We start from the raw sequence: 16,974 nt of genomic DNA, 5'->3' as shown, positions 1-16,974 counted from the left end.
TGCAAGTGAAGAACAGGTTGAACAAGACCAGGGTGAGTACACAGTCCTGCTTCACCTCATTAGAAATGGCAAATGCAGCTGATATGTCACCACTGCAGAGGACCTGTCCTGTCATTCTATCAGAGAGCAGCCAAATCATTTTTACATATTTCCTTGGGCATAAATAACGACTCAGGATGATCCAGAGAGCCTCCCTGTCTTTGTTAAGTCAATGAAGACTGAGGTAATATGTTAAGAAACGGCTAAAATATTTGAATGCAATTTTTTTTTCATTTATCTGAGATATGGAAAAGAATTGAGGTTTTGGATTAAGGGTCTAGCATCTTTATGTCCAAATAAAACAAAGCATAAAACTATGAGGGAAGATTTGGCGGATCAGGAATAGTACAACAGCTGCAGAAAGAGAGGATGTAGTGAAGGAGCCTTCTGTTGAGTCATTATTGATAGAAGTCAGAAACAGGAAGGGAGCAATCACTCTTTTGGAGGTATTCCATAGACCCCCCCCCCCTCACCCTAAATAGCTACCAAGCCAATAGGGAACAGATGAGTAGGCAGATTTTGGAAAGGTGCAAAAATAACAGGGATGTTGTGGGAGACTTCAACTTCCTTAATATTGACTGGCAACTCCTGGGTGCAAAAGGTTCAGTTGGGGAAAAATTTGTTAGATGTGTCAAAGTATTCCTGACACAATATGTGGACAAATCAACCAGAGGAGAGGCTTTTCTGGAACAGGACAATGAACCAGGTCAGGTCAGGTCAGGTGACCTGTGGGCAAGCATTTTGGAGATAGTGACCTCAACTCCCTGACCTTTGGCATAGCCATGGATAAGGATAGGGGCAGACAATATGGGAATGTAATTAATTGGGGAAGGGCTACCATATATGCTGGTGTATAAGAATTTCCCATCTAAAATGTGGGTTTTGAGCTATACTCACTGTTTAAGACTGCCCCAAGTCTGGCACTTAACACTGACCAGTGGAGTAATGCTGCTAGACACATTTATTATACTAATTCACAATATTTTAAAAGCAAATTACCCATAGAACCATAGACCACAACAGCACAGAAAGGCCATTCGGCCCTTCTAGTCTGTGCTGAACTATTATTCCATCTAGTCCCACTAATTTGCACCGAGTCCATAGCCCTTCTTTTTTCTTTTCTTTGGCTTGGCTTCGCGGACGAAGATTTATGGAGGGGTAATGTCCACGTCAGCTGCAGGCTCGTTTGTGGCTGACAACTCCGATGTGGGACAGGCAGACACGGTTGCAGCGGTTGCAAGGGAAAATTGGTGGGTTGGGGTTGGGTGTTGGGTTTTTCCTCCTTTGTCTTTTGTCAGTGAGGTGGGCTCTGCAGTCTTCTTCAAAGGAGGTTGCTGCCTGCCGAACTGTGAGGCGCCAAGATGCAGGGTTTGAGGCGATATCAGCCCACTGGCGGTGGTCAATGTGGCAGGCACCTTCATACCTCTCCAATCTATGTACCTGTCCAAATTCTTCTAAAAATTAAAATTGAGCCCACATTCACCATCTCAGCTGGCAGCTTGATCCACACCCCCACCACCCTCTGTGTGAAGAAATTTCCCCCTCATGTTCCTTCTAAACCTTTCCCCTTCCACCCTTAACCCATGTCCTCTGGTTTGTATCTTACCTACTACCCTCATAGGAAAAGTCTACCTGTCTAGACCCCTCATAATTTTAAATGCCTCTATGAAATCTCCCAGTATTTGATTTAGCACATTTTAAAATAAACCATCATGGGCTCCTATAGAGGCTATTTAATGCCTGTACAGAGCCGGCGGCAGTCAGACTGGACGTTTGGACCCTACGGGATAGCATAGAGACTTCCCTGTTCGTCATCAGTGGCAAATGGTGACCGGTGTAGGCTGTTAGCTTTGTCTGCTGCGCTGTTATTTTAAGGTTTGTCAGACAGGTTTACAATACATTTTTATTGTTTTAATACAAGCTTTGGATTTTACAGTATGCTTGTCTTTTAAAATAACCCTTCGTTTTGGGGTTACATTTATAAGTTTTGAATACTGTATTATACGCCAACATAGACAGTAATTATAGCAGAAACTTGGAAGAGTTAATTGGGAACAGATGTTCTCAGAAAAATGCACAACCGAAAAAGAGGATGTTTGTGGACCACTTGCATAGGGTTCTGAGAGGTTTTATCCCATTGAGATGGGGAGAGGATGGTGGAGTAAAGGAACCATGGTTGACAAGAGAGGTGAAACAGCTCGTCGAGTAGAAAGGAAGCACGCATAAGGTGTAGAAAGCAAAGGTCAGGTAGGGTTCATTAGGAATTATAAGGTAGCAAGGAAGGAACCCAAGAAGGTACTTAGGAGAGCTAGAAGAGGACATGAGAAGGCCTTAGCAAGTAGGATCAAGGAAAACCCCAAGGACCACTCATGGACAAAGGGTGGATCATGTTCCTGGAGGAGGTAGGAGAAGTCCTTAATGAAAACATTACTCCAGGGGCCATGTGGTTTGCAGAGAGAAAGCATTCATTTTTACGGGGAGAGAGAGAGACTGAGAGTATTTTGCAGCAGTTTGTGGTGAAGGCTACAAGTTAGCAGACCTGCTGCATGACCCCATTTCAAGACGGGTTTTGGGTTCTGAGTTCAGCCTATTTCAAATCTCTGTAGTCGATTGCAGAGCTTGTGACTGGTTAATGTTTTTCTCATGAAATAGAGGAAAAAGAAGAACTCCTTGTGGTAACCTGGAAGAAGAGGTTATCTTTTGGAAAAACTCAAGATAAGACACTTCAGTTGCTGAAGATCAGTTTGTGTGTCCAATGAACAACAAATATACCTTCCTGAGTGGTAACAACTTAAGTTTAAACACCAGAGGCCGGTGAATATAATAACTGTTTAATTCTGTGCACAGTATGGAAGATTGCCTGATACCAGTGAACTTGGAGAAGTGAAAAGTGAATGATTGAACTGTGAAAAAGAACTTTCCTGAACACATAAACTTTACATACACATGCGCTTACCATTAGAAGGGAGTTAAGTTAGGTTAATAGTAATAAATATTGATATTATTATGTATTCGGAAAATAAAACTAGTATTGTTTAAGAAACCATTGTCTTAGTGAATTTCAGTTAATGCTGGTTTTTGAGTCCTTTGGGCTCATAACAAACGGGGGCTTGTCCCAGATTTGAAATATTTGAAGGTTTGGGATTTGAAATATTTGAAGGCTTGGGATCTGAAACATTTGTGGTTTTTGAGAATCCTAAAATATTTGGAGTTTTGGGAACTAAAACATTTGGAGTTTTGGGATCTTAAACTTTTGGTATTTTTGTGATTTATTAGTAATTTTTTTCCCAAGCTAATTTAAAGCTTGTGTGTGTGGGAAAAGCAGCAGCAATGGGTATTGATGAATTGTTGGAACAACCAACCACCACTTGCAGAGCTGCAGGGAGCAAAGAAAAAACAGGAACTGATGGACATTGCTAGAGAAGTAAAGCATGCTGGACTCAAAGGTTTTATGAGGGAAATAGAAATACAGAGAATTATAGTGAAAAATTATAGCAAAGATGGGAAATTTGAAGAGAAAGAGTTGGAAAATGTTCCTGAGGATAAATCTTATGATTATGGTGCAATTGAAAGAATTTGAGTTGGACGATGAGAGAGAGAGAGAGAGAGAGAGACAAGGAGGGTTTGACGAAGAAAGAGAAATGTAAACATGAATCAGGGGAAGCTGAAAAGAAGAGGAAATATGAATTGGAAGAAGCTGGAAGAGAGAGTCAGCGTGAATTAGAGAAGTTAAAGCTTGAGATGGGGGTGGGGGGTGGGTGGGTAAGAGAACTCCTGGAGAGAATTATATGGCTAGTAGAGAGGTTAATCTAGTTCCTCCTTTCAATGAGTGATATTGATACATATTGAAAAGGTTGCTCAGAGCTTAAGCTGGCCGAGAGAAAAATGGCCCCTTATGCTCCAAAGTGTGAGAAAGGGAAAAGCGCAACTGGCATACTCTAGTTTGAATCCAGAGGAAGCTGCAAATGATGAGACTGTTAATCAAGCAGTGTTAAAAGCTTATGTTGGTTCCAGAAATATATAGACAAAAATTTAGGAATTTGAGGACAGCAGGGAACCAATCTTGTGTGGATTTGAAAAATCTGTATGTTTTGACTGTTGGTGCACCTCAAAAGGAATAAATAATGATTTCAACTGAGTAAGAGAATTGATATTATTATGGGCCCAGAGGAGCCCAAAACCCAGCACTAAGACAAATGGTCACTTAAACAAAAGTTGCTTTTAATTATCTTTAAACATGAAAACAGGATAGGAACATAGGAAGTAGGAACAGGAGTAGGCCAAAAATGGCCCATCGAGCCTGCTCCGCCATTCAATACGATCATGGCTGATCTCATTTATGACCTAACTCCACCTACCTGCCTTCTCCCCATATCCCCTAATTCCTCTATCATGTAAAAATTTATCTAACCGAATTTTAAATATGTTTAATGAGGCAGCCTCAACCACTTCCTTGGTTAGAGGATCAAACTCTAACTTATTACTATTAACCTAACTTAACCCCCTTCTAATTCGGAAGATTAGGTCCAGTGCCACAGTCTGTTTGAGTGCAGTTGGCTGTTCTAAGAGGGTCATCTGTTGCTTTCCAAAACAATAATCCATTACTCCAGCATGTCCAATTAACACCTACTTGTGAAGTCTTTATAGGCATTCTTCAAAGCTTTTACAAAGGCAGAGAATTAAACAGTTATTATATTCACCGGGCTCTGGTGTTTAAACTTAAGTTGTTACCACTCAGGAAGGTCTTTGTTGGTTTCAGATATTTGTTGTTCATTGGACACACAAACTGATCTTCAGCAACTGAAGTGTCTTATCTTGAATTTTTCCAAAAGATAACCTCTTCTTCCAGGTTACCACAAGGAGTTCTTCTTTTTCCTCTATTTCATGAGAAACACATTAACCAGCCACAAGCTCTGCAATCGACTACAGAGATTTGAAATAGGCTGAACTCAGAACCCAAAACCCGTCTTGAAATGGGGTCATGCAGCAGGTCTGCTAACTTGCAGCCTTCACCACAAACTGCTGCAGAATACTCTCAGTCTCTCTCTCTCCCCCTAAAAATGGGGGCTTTCTCTATGCAAAACACATGGCCCCTGGAGCAATGTTTTCATTAAAGACCTCTCCTACCTCCTCCAGGAACATGTTCTTCCCTTTATCCATGAGTGGTCCTTCCTAAAGCCTACTGGAATTAAATTTTAAATTTGACCATTGTATACCTTTGGGAGGTCATTTAGGTGTAAAGTAGACAATAAATAAAATTTTGAAACAATTTTTCTGCCCTGGTCTGAGGAAGGATGTTGTAAATTGTTGCCGGATATGCCACCTTGGTCAGGTTATAAGGACATTTAACTAGGGTCTTCCTGTAGCTCCCTTGCAACCTGTTGTTGGGGAACCTTTCACTAGCGTTGTTGTTGATAGTGTAGGCCCCCTTCCTAAAACTAATGCTGTAAATCAGTACTTGTTAACAATTATATGTGTGTTGCGGCAGCTACTCTGCTCCTACGATAACACACACACAACCAGATGGGTTGAGCTCAGTGAGCAGACTGGTTTGTTGTAGGCTGCTGGGCTGCACTTATACTCCCAGCCCGGACCTGGCTGAGAACCACGCTGTAGGGTGCTGATGTCACCCGGGTGTCACTTATTCCCCCAGCGTGGGTTTCTGAGCCCCGTGCTGGAAGGAAGGGAAACCCTTGATGGCGCCATTTTGGCCAGCTGCCGCGCCACGTGGGTTACAAGCGGGGCCGGTTTGTCTGCCTCATGGTGATCCGCCACACAGCCTGCCCCCCAAAACCGGCGCCAATGTCCTTTTTTGCCAGGCGGCCTCACTTCTTGGGCTGAGCAACAACAAAGGGCTCAGTGGGATCGAGGTGCGCTGGCTGCAGCCTGTCCATGGTAAACAGCTCCTGCCTGCCGCCAATGTCCAGCGTGAACGTCGAGCCGGAATGCTGTACAACCCTGTATGGCCCCTCGTACAGTCGCTGCAGAGGTGCCACGGTCGGGCCCCGCTGGATGAAAACGTACTCCATGGAAAGCAATTCTCCGGGAACGTGAGACAGGTGGGTGCCATGCCTGGGCGGCAGTGGGGGTTCAAACAAGTCCAAGTGTGCCCTGAGTTGAGGAAGTAGTTCGTGCAGTGACTGCTGGGGATCGCCTCGGGCCAGTAAGTGGTGCGGTCCCACCGAAAACAGATAACGGTTGCCCCGAGAAGAGGGTAAGGGCCCGATGATGTCCACATGAATGTGGCTGAACCGTTCCCGGACGTGCTCAAACTCCTATACGAGCGCCCTGGTGTGCCTGTGCACCTTGGACAACTGGCAATGGGTGCATGTTCTGGCCCAGCCCGCGATCTGTTTCTGCAGCCCATGCCATACAAACCGTTCTGCCACCATCCAGACCATGGACCTGATGGACGGATGTGAAAGGTCATGGATGTGACGGAAGTCCTGCCTGCGCCACTGTTGGAGAACCACTGGCCATGGGGTGCCCAAGGAGATATCGCACAGGATGGTACCTTCACCACTTGGACTCGGGAGGTCTCAGAAATGCAGGCCCGTGATGGCGGTCTTGAAGGCCTTTGTCTCCTCATCAAATTCTTAGTCCCGGGCGAGCTGGTCGAAGTTGAGGCCGGGCATTAGCGCGCAGATGGCCGGTCACGAGAGTGCATTGGCAACCACATTGTCCTTCCTTGCCTTGTGCTGAAGGTCTGTGGTAAACTCTGACACGAAGGAGAGATGACGCTGCTGGCAGGCTGACCAGGGATCTTTTGCCTTCACGAGTGTCTGGGTGACGGGTTTGTGGTCGGTGAAGATGGTAAAAGTCCTCCCCTCCAAAAAATAGCCAGGTACATGCCCAGTAACTCGTGGTCAAAGGCACTGTACTTGCATTCCGGTGGGCGGAGCCGGCAGCTGAAGAATGCCAGCGGCTTCCAATGTCCATTCACCTGCTGCTCCAGGACGGCACCGACGGCTGTGGCAGAGGCGTCGACAGAGAGTGCTATATGCAGGTCGGTGTGCAGGTGGGTGAGCATGGTGGCCATCGCGAGGGCATCTTTGGTGGCCTCGAATGCGGTGCAGACTTCTGGGTTCCAAGCGAGCGTCTTGTGTTTGGCTGTGATGAGGGCGAATAGCGGTTGTATGATCTGCGAAGCTCCCGGGATGAAGCGGTTGTAAAAGTTAACCATACCCGCGAACTCCTGCAGCCCCTTGAGGCTGTCCAGGCATGGGAACTCCCTGATACCGATGACCTTCACAATGGCGGGTGTGGCTCCTTCGGCCATGATGGTATGGCCCAGGAACTGCATGGACTCTTTTCGAACTGGCACTTGGCTGGGTTGATGGTAAGTAAGGCTGAAGTCGGCCACCCGGGAGAAAAGGGCATGTAGGTGGGCCTTGTGTTGCGCTCGGTCCTTGCTGACGACGAGGATGATGTCCAAATAAATAAAGATGAAATCCAAGTCCGTGCCCACAAAATCCATGAGGTGCTGGAAGGTCTGAGCAGTGTTCTTGAGCCAGAATGGCATGCGCAGGAATTTGAACAAGCTAAAGGGGGTGATGATGGCCATCTTGGGTATGTCCTCAGGGTGCACCGGGATCTGGTGATATCCGCGCACCAGGTCAACCTTGGAGAAAACCCTCACACCTTGAATGTGAGGGATGGGGTAACGGTCGGGAACGGTTGCCTCATTGAGCCGTCAATAGTCTCCGCAGGGATGCCAGCCGGCAGAGGCTTTCGGGACCAGGTGGAGCGGCGAGACCCTCGGGCTGTCGGACCACCGAATGATCCCCAGCTCTAACAGGTGCGAAAGCTCCTCCTATGCTACCTGGAGCTTGTCAAGCGTGAGCCGGCATGCCTTGGCATGAACCGGTGGGCCATGGGTAGGGATGTGTTGGAACACCCCATGGCACGGCGAGGCAGCAAAGAACTGTGGCTTGAGGAGTGTCGGGAACTCCTATCTGGGAATGCTGATCATTGCCATCTGCGGTTGCTCTGAGTGGGAGGTGTCAAGGCGAATGACCTGGAAGGTACAGGCATCCACCAGGCGCCTACCTCGAATGTCCACCAGAAGACCGTGTGCGAAGAGGAAGTCTGCACCCAGACAGTTGGGAGGGACGAGATGGTGAACCTCCACGCGAAATTCTGTTGCCTGATCTGGAAGTGGACTGTCTTCTCTCCATACGTCCAGATTGCCATGGCGTTGGCCGCACGGAGGTCAGTTTCTGGACTCGACAGCTGTGGCCGGGATGACACTGATCTGGACTCTAGTGTCAATGAGGAACAACTGGCCGCTGAATGAGTCCTGCAGGTAAAGGAAGCTGTGTCCTTGGCCAGCCACCGCAGCCATTAACAGCGGCCGGCCTGGTCGTTTCCCTAGAATAACCAGGGTTGACGACACTTCCGAGCCTTGGCTCCCCAGCGCTGATGGTAGAAGCTGAGGCCTGGAGCGGATGCTGTGGCCTCGGTTATGCTCTTGGGGGCCCCTGCAGGGTCCGGCTGTTCTGCCGTAGTGCTAGGTGTGGGCTTGGCGTGGTCGTGCCATGCCTTGTGACCTGCTGGACCACTGAACCCTCTTGGAGTCTTGTAAGCCATAGCTCGTGAGCCTTCTGGGTGACCTTCCTTGGGTCGGTGAAGCTCTCCTGGACTAGCAGCAGCCGGATGTCCCTGGGCTTATGGTCAAGGAATATGCGCTTGAAAAGTGGGTAGTTGGTCTGATCACCCATGAGCGTGAGAATCTCGTCCATCAGCTCCATCAGGGACCTGTCCCCCAGGGCGTCGAGGTGCAGCATCCAAGCGGCACGCCGGTGTCTGGATAGTCTGAGGGACTCGGTAAACACTCGCTTGATGGTCTCATATTTGTCCTCGGCGGGTGGGTGTTGAACAAGGTGCAGCACGTGTCTGGTGGTGGCCTGGTCCAGGGCAGTGACCACATGGTAGAATTTGGTCGTGTCGGATGAAATCTGACAGAGGTGAAACTGAGCCAGGTCTCCAGCTCCTGAACCCAGAATTCAGGCTGTTTCACGGCTATAGCGCTGACCCCAGGCTCACTCATGATGGGTTCAAAGACGTTTGAACCAGTCGGGGTCACCAATTGTAGAGGCAGCTCCTCTGCTCCTGCAATAACACACACAAGACGGGTTGAGCTTAGTGAGCAGACTAATTTATTGCAGGCTGCTGGGCTGCACTTATACTCCCAGCCCAGATGTGGCTGAGAACCGCTCTGGAGCGTGCTGACATCACCCGGGTGTCACGTAGTCCCTCAGCCTCGTGTTGGAAGGAAGGGAAACCCCTGACTGCACCATTTCAGCCGGCTGCCCTGCCATGTGGCTTACAAGCGGGGCCGGTTCGCCTGCCTCGTGGTGAGCCGCCACACGTGTGGCTTCCAGATTTCCAGAAACTATATCATTGATGAATATTAAAGCAAAAACAGTGGTAAAGGATTTGCAATATATTTTTCATAATGTTTGGGTTACTTAAAGAGATCCAGACTGATCAAGGAAATAATTTCATGTCAGGATTTTTTCAGCTGTTGATTTATGAGCTGGAATTTAACAGATCACTTCATCTGTGTTCCATCCTGAAACTCAGGGAGCTTTGGAAAGATTTAATTCTATTTTTAAAAATATGATGAGGATTTACTGTCTGGAAAAAGGAAAAGATTGGGACGAAAGTATTTATTTACTATTATTGGCTGTAAGAGAGTCAGTGCAGGATTCATTAGATTTCAGCCCTTCTGAAATTGTGTTTGGACATCAGGTTATAAGACCTTTAATGTTGTTAAATGAACAGTGGGTTAATGAGAATGTTAATTTGGATTTGCTGGGTAATGTTTCTAAATTTAAAGATCGATTACAAAAAGTGTGGACTTTGGCTCAAGAGAATTTAAAAATGGCTCAGGTAGAATGAAGTGATTTATTGACAAAAAAGTTCAAATGAGGAATTTTAAGACACCTAGATAGGAATAATAATGATAACAAAGGTAGGATGGAGATTAGGGTAAAAGGTAGAAAAGAGAATATAGGTGAGGGTCATTCTCTGAGATGCATATATTTTAATGCAAGAAGCATAGTGAACAAGGTAGATGAGCTTAGAACATGGACAGATACTTGGGGTCATGATATTGTGGCAATTAATGAGACCTGGCTACAGGAGGGGCAGGACTGGCAACTTAATATTTCAGGATACATTTGTTTTAGATGTGATAGAGCAGGGGGTAAAAAGGGGGAGGAGTTGCTCTGCTTGTTAGGGAGGACATAACTGCTGTAAGGTGGCAAGATGGTCTGGAGGGATCATCCAGTGAGGCTGTTTGGGTGGAATTGAGGGGTGAAGGAGGCATGAGGGTGCTAATAGGAGTGTATTACAGACCACCAAATGGGCCAAGAAAATTAGAGGAACAAATTTGTAGGGAGATAACGTATATGTGTGAGAATCATAAGGTAGTGATCATGGGAGATTTTAACTTCCCTCACATTGATTGGGATACCCATACAGTTAGAGGGCTGGATGGGCTAGAGTTCGTTAAATGTGTTCAAGATTGTTTTCTAAATCAATTAGTAGAAGAACCGACTCGGGACGGTGTAATACTAGATCTCCTGTTAGGGAATGAGCTAGGTCAGGTATCGGACATTAATGTTGGAGAACAAATTGGGTCTAGTGATCATAACTCTTAGTTTTCAGGTAGTTTTAGGGAAGAGCAAGGAGGGGCCTAAAGTTGAGGTTCTGGATTGGAGAAGAGCAAATTTCGAAGGAATAAGAAGGGATTTGGGGAGTATTGAGTGGGACAGGATATTTTCAGGTAAGGATGTAAATGAAAAATGGAGGATATTCAAAAAATAAATTTTGCGGGTACAGAGTAGATATGTCCCAGTGAGGATCAAAGGAAAGACTGGAAGTCATAGGGAGGCTTGGTTTTCGAGGAATATTGGAAATTTGGTTAGGAGAAAAAGGGAGGTGTACAAGAGGTATAAAGAGCAGGGAGCTGAGAGTTTGAAGGAGGACTACAAGGAGTGTAGAAGGAATCTTAAGAAAGAAATTAGAAAGGCCAAAAAAAGACATGAAGAGGCTTTGGCAGACAGAGTAAAAATAAATCCAAAGGGTTTCTATAGGTACATTAAAAGTAAAAGATTAGTGAGGGATAAAATTGGACCCCTGTAGATAGCGAGGGTAGGCTGAGTGAGAAGTCAGAGGAAATGGGGGAAATTTTGAATGATTTCTTTGCCTCGGTATTCACTAGGGAAAAAAATGTTGAACCAGTTGAAGAAAAGAAAAATAGGGGGGAGGTCATGAAGCATATAAAGATAACCGAGGAGATAGTGACGGCTGTGTTGAAAAAGATAAAGGTGGATAAATCTCCGGGACCGGACAAAATATTCCCAAGGACACTCAGGGAGGCTTGTGGACAGATAGTGGGGCCATTATCAGAGATATTTAGGATGTCACTGGTCACGGGAGTAGTGCCAAAGGATTGGAGGGTGGCGCATGTGGTTCCACTGTTTAAGAAAGGGTCCAAATGTAAACCTAGGAATTATAGGCCCGTGAGTCTGACGTCTGTGGTGGGTAAGTTGATGGAAAGTGTTCTGAGGGATGGTATTTACAAATATTTGGAGGTACAGGGATTGATAGGGAGTAATCAGCATGGTTTTGTCAGGGGTAGATCATGCTTGACAAACCTGTTTGAGTTTTTTGAGGGGGTTACAAAAAAGGTTGATGAAGGGAAAGCTGTGGATGTTGTCTATTTAGACTTTAGTAAAGCTTTTGACAAAGTTCCCCACAGGAGGTTAGGAAAAAAGGTGGAGGCATTAGGTATAAATAAGGAGGTAGTGCAATGGATTCAGCAATGGTTGGGTAGGAGGTGTCAGAGAAAATTGTTTGTCTAATTGGAGGTCGGTGACTAGTGGAGTTCCTCAGGCATCGGTCCTCGGTCCACTATTGTTTGTTATATATATTAACGATCTGGAAGTAGGGGTGGAGAATTGGATAAGCAAGTTTGTGGATGATACAAAGATTAGTGGTGTTGTGGACAGTGAGGAAGATTACCGTAGATTAAAAGGTGATTTAGGAAGGCTGGAGGTGTGGGCTGAGAAATGGCTGATGGAATTTAATACAGATAAGTGTGAGGTGTTACATTTTGGAAAGGCAAATCTAAATAGGTCTTATGCATTAAATGGTAGGCTATTGAGATGTGCGGAGCAACAAAGGGATTTAGGAGTTGTGGTAAATAGTACCCTCAAGGCTGATACTCAGGTAGATGGTGTGGTGAAGAAGGCATTTGGAATGTTGGCCTTCATAAATTGGAGTATTGAATTCAAGAGTAGGGAGGTTATGATGAAATTGTACAAGGCATTGGTGAGGCCAAATTTGGAGTACTGTGTACAGTTTTGGTCACCAAATTATAGGAAAGATATAAACAAAATAGAGAGAGTACAGAGAAGCTTCACAAGAATGTTGACAGCATTTCAAGGTTTGAGTTACAGGGAAAGGTTGTGTAGACTAGGGCTTTTTTCTCTGGAGCGTAGAAGATTGAGAGGGGACTTGAAAGAGGTGTTTAAGATTTTAAAAGGGACAGACAGAGTAAATGTGGATAGGCTTTTTCAATTAAGAGTGGGGGAGATTCAAACTAGAGGGCATGGTTTAAGATTGAAGGGGGAAAATTATGAAGGGAAATTTCTTTACGCAAAGGGTGGTAGGGATGTGGAATGAGCTTCCGGCAGACGTAGTTGAGGCGGGATCATTGGTTACATTTAAGGAAAGACTGGATAGTTACATGGAGAGGAGAGGGCTGGAGGGGTATGGACCGGGTGCTGATCAGTGGGACTAGGAGGGTGGGAATTTGTTTCAGCATGGACTAGTTCTGTGCTGTAAGTGGTTATATGGTTCTATGGTTATATGGAAATAAAGTGTTAATTTTGTTCCCAACACATGACAATTCTCTTGGAGCAAAATTTTCAGGACCATATGCAGTGAAATCAAAACTGAATGATGGTCACAATTAAACCTTTTTGGCTTGAAAAGGGAAATTTATTAGAACGAATAACTGGAGTAAAATTCCCACAGGATGCAATGTAATTTTTATTGGGAGATGTTAGAGGGATTAAACGTAAATAAAAAAGGAATATGGATCAAGTGAAATTTGTTCAAATTGTTTTGGTAGTAGCTAGAAAATGTATTGATGTAACCTGGAAGTCAGATACTGATGTGGGAATGGACAGATAACATGCAGAAGTGCGGAGCTGCATTCCACCTGAGAAAATTACTTAAAATTTAACAGATAAATGTCATACATTTTTGAAAATATGGAGCCCATATTTACAAACTGTTGGTATTAAAATTTAAATGGATCTCAAACATTCCCTTTCTCTTATAGGTATCTATAAATATTTATACATTTAAAGGTACAAGTAAAGTACACCTGTTGTGGTTTTTCTTTTTTTATCCTTTTGTAGGGGGTTGGGGAGAGGGGGTAGAGGGTCTGAATTAATAGGTGGTTTTTCTTTTTTAAATTTCTTTACACACTTTTTTCTTTTTTTAAAAATACCATGTGTATTTGGATTAAGTTTGAAATATTGTAATATGTTTGCTAAGCGGTTTTATTTTAAATAAATAAACATGTAATTTCAACATGCTTAAACCTTACTATGAGAAAAATGGTAGTGAAGAACAGTCTGACTCTGGGGTGTTAGTTGCTGACAGGGTTGAGGAAATTATGGATCATAAGATCATGGAAACAGAATTTTGTGAGGGTTACCTTAAAAAAACATAGTTCCTGTGCGTCTGTCTAACTCAACAATTTTGAAAGGTAGCCCATCTTAAACCACAAGAACAAAAGCGGTTGAAACAGTTGCTTTTGAAATATGCAAATTTGTTTCCTGATGTGCCAAAAAGGACGTCAGTGATTTGTCATGATGAGAATGTGGGAGAAGCAAGTCCCATAAAACAACAGCCCTAATACTGAATAAACATTGAAGAGTAAAATAATGGGTTAGGAGGTGGAATACATGTTGAAAAGTGATATCATTATACCTTTGAACTCAGATTGAAGTTCTCCTTGTGTTCTGGTACCTAAAGCAGATGGAACTGTTAGATTCTGTACAGATTACAGGAAGGTTAATTCAGTAACCTGTTCCTAGAATTGATGATTGTATTAATAAAATTGGAAAGCTAAATTTCTTACTAAGATGGATCTGTTGAAGGGTTACTGGTGCATGCCACTAACAGAGAGAGGAAGGGATATTTTCACATTTGTGACACCATCAGGCTTGTACAAATATAATGTGTTACCTTCTGGCATGAAAAATGCCCCAGCGATTTTTCAAAGGACAATAAATTCTGTAATCCAAGGTTTAAAACATAAAGATGTTTATATTGATGAATTGGTCACAAAAAGTGACATGTGGGGAGAACATCTGATGGAATTGTCAAAATTGTTTGCAAAATTATCTGAAGCAAATTTAACTGTTAATTTAGCTAAAAGTGAATTTGGGCATGCTGCTGTGACATATTTAGGACGTGCAGTTGGTCAGGGCAGAGTTGTGCTTATTCAAGCAAAGGTCCAGGCAGTTTCTGAATTCCCTATTCCCAATGGCAGGAAAGTGGTGAGAAGGGTTTTAGGAATGGCAGGATATTATAGGAAGTTTTGCAAGAATTTTGCAGAAATGGCTCTTCCTTTAACCAATCTTTTGAAGAAGGGGGAGAAATTTGTGTGGGCGAAATCTTGCAGAGAGCTTTAGAGAGGTTAAAGGGGATGCTATGCCATAACCCTGTTTTAAAATCTCCTGATTTTGACAAACCATTTTCTTTAGCATGGATGCCAGTGCGGGTACAGCAGGTGCAGTTTTGTTACTAAGACATAATGATGAAATTGACCATCCAGTTGTGTATTTTTCACAAAAAATCAATATTCATCAAAGGAACTGTTCCACGACTGAGAAGGAACTGTTGTCTCTAATACTCATTCTGCAGAATTTTGATGTATATCTGGCTACCACCCATAAACCCATAATGATATTTACTGACCACATTCGTCTGATGTTTTTGAATGAAATAAAAATAGATTATTAAACTGGAGTTTGATCTTGCAAGAATATAATCTGCAAATTAATCATATCAAAGGTACAAATAATGTGATATCAGATTGTCTAGATGTTAAAATGATCATGTAAAAGAAAAACTTTCATTATTGGGATACATTGCTGTAACAGAGATTGTTATCTCTGTGTAGTGATTGTGAAGAGAAATTAGCTTAGGTTATAAAAGAATTTTAACTTGAGGGCTAAAATTCCTTTGTAGGGGAGAGTGTTATGGAATACATTCATAAAATATATCATAAAAGGGTAAGATTTAGTTATGAGGTCACATTTCACAAACACCCCCATTTGCCATGCCAGAGCTGTGCAAGAGTAGACTTTATGGCTGCAGTTGGCTTTGCAGAGACAATGGGGAGTGCTTGTGAGAGTTTCACAAGTAGGTGTGTAATGGACCAGCATGTTGAACAGTGTCCAGGCTCAAGACTCTTGGATAGACCCATGGATGTAATTAAAAATGGAGGATTATGGGTGTGAGGCAGGGAAGAGTTAGATTTATCATGGTGTAGGTTTATATGGATAGGCTCAGCATCATGGGCCCGTACTGAGCTGTACTGTTCTACCTTCCATTTAAAACAAAGGAAGAAGCTTATAAAGTCATCGGAAGCAAAGATAGGCTGGGCTAGAAGCAGCATTGTAGAACTGCAAAGTACAGGACCAAGGCAGTGATGAAGAATGGGAAGATAGAATTGGAGAGTTGATGGGTAAGAAGCAAAGACAGAAGAGGATTTTGAAAAATGTGTAAAATGGAGGGAGGAGGGGTAAATAAGGGCCTCTAAAATGATTAGCCATCCCAAGAGTTGAGTGAGAATGAGGAACTGAAACTGGTATGGGTTTAAAAAATACTCTGGCACTTGGTGAGAGATCGAAAGCCGACAAATGCCAGGGACTTGATTATCTCAATCCTGGTGTTTTGAGTGAAGCGGTTATGATGGAGACTGGAGGATATTTTGGTCATCGTCTCAGAGTTCTGTTGATCCTGAAACAATTCCTGCAAATGGGAGGCAGGAAATGTGATCCTATTATTTAAGAGAGACAGACCAGCTCATCCAACTTGACTTGGCTAGAAGGAAATAGCTGGAATTTATCAAGAAAGATTAAAGAAAATCAAAACCCGACCAAGAACAACTGTCTGATTTTATGAAAGGAAAGTTTCTATCATCTCATCTGTCGGAGTTCCCTGAGGACTAGATTTTCAAAAACTGGTGGATAATGCCCAACACAGAAGATTGGTCAACAAGGTTAGAGCATGAGGATATATAGTAAAAGGCTGAAAATTCGGATGCCAGAAATTCCAACCCCCCCCCCCCCCCACAAGAATCCGGCTCTCAGCTTTTGGGTGGAGGCGTGTGTGCGTGCATGCGTGCGCATGCACGTATGTGCATGCTTGTGTGGTTGTGTAAGTGTGTGTATGCATGTGTGGATGCCTGTGTACGTGAGTGCGTGTGCGCACACGTATGTGCGTGTGTGTGTGGTTGCGTGTGTGCTTGCATGCGTGTGTGTTGGCGTAAGCAACACAGATGCACAGTGGCGACAAGCCACCATGCGGAAGTCATGGAAATGTAGGAAAAAATATTTATTTCTATTTTTTGAACTTTGTATTTTATATGAAAAATTGTTTCATTAATAAACTTTCAAAAATTACTTGGTTTATTCTCCTTACATATCAATTTTAGAATTACTGCCCAAGAAACAGGAAAATCCAGAAATCCAGACTGACCCAATCCCCAAGCAGTCTGGATTTTAAGACTTTTACTGTTACACCACAAGTTATAGGAGCAGAAGTAGACCATTCGGCCCATCAAGTCTGCTCCACACACTAAATAATAAGTCAGAGAGATATGATTAACATGCAGAA

Source organism: Narcine bancroftii, chromosome 6, assembly GCF_036971445.1.
Source record: "Narcine bancroftii isolate sNarBan1 chromosome 6, sNarBan1.hap1, whole genome shotgun sequence".
In the NCBI taxonomy this organism is placed as follows: Eukaryota; Metazoa; Chordata; class Chondrichthyes; order Torpediniformes; family Narcinidae; genus Narcine; species Narcine bancroftii.
This window is presented reverse-complemented; position numbering follows the sequence as displayed.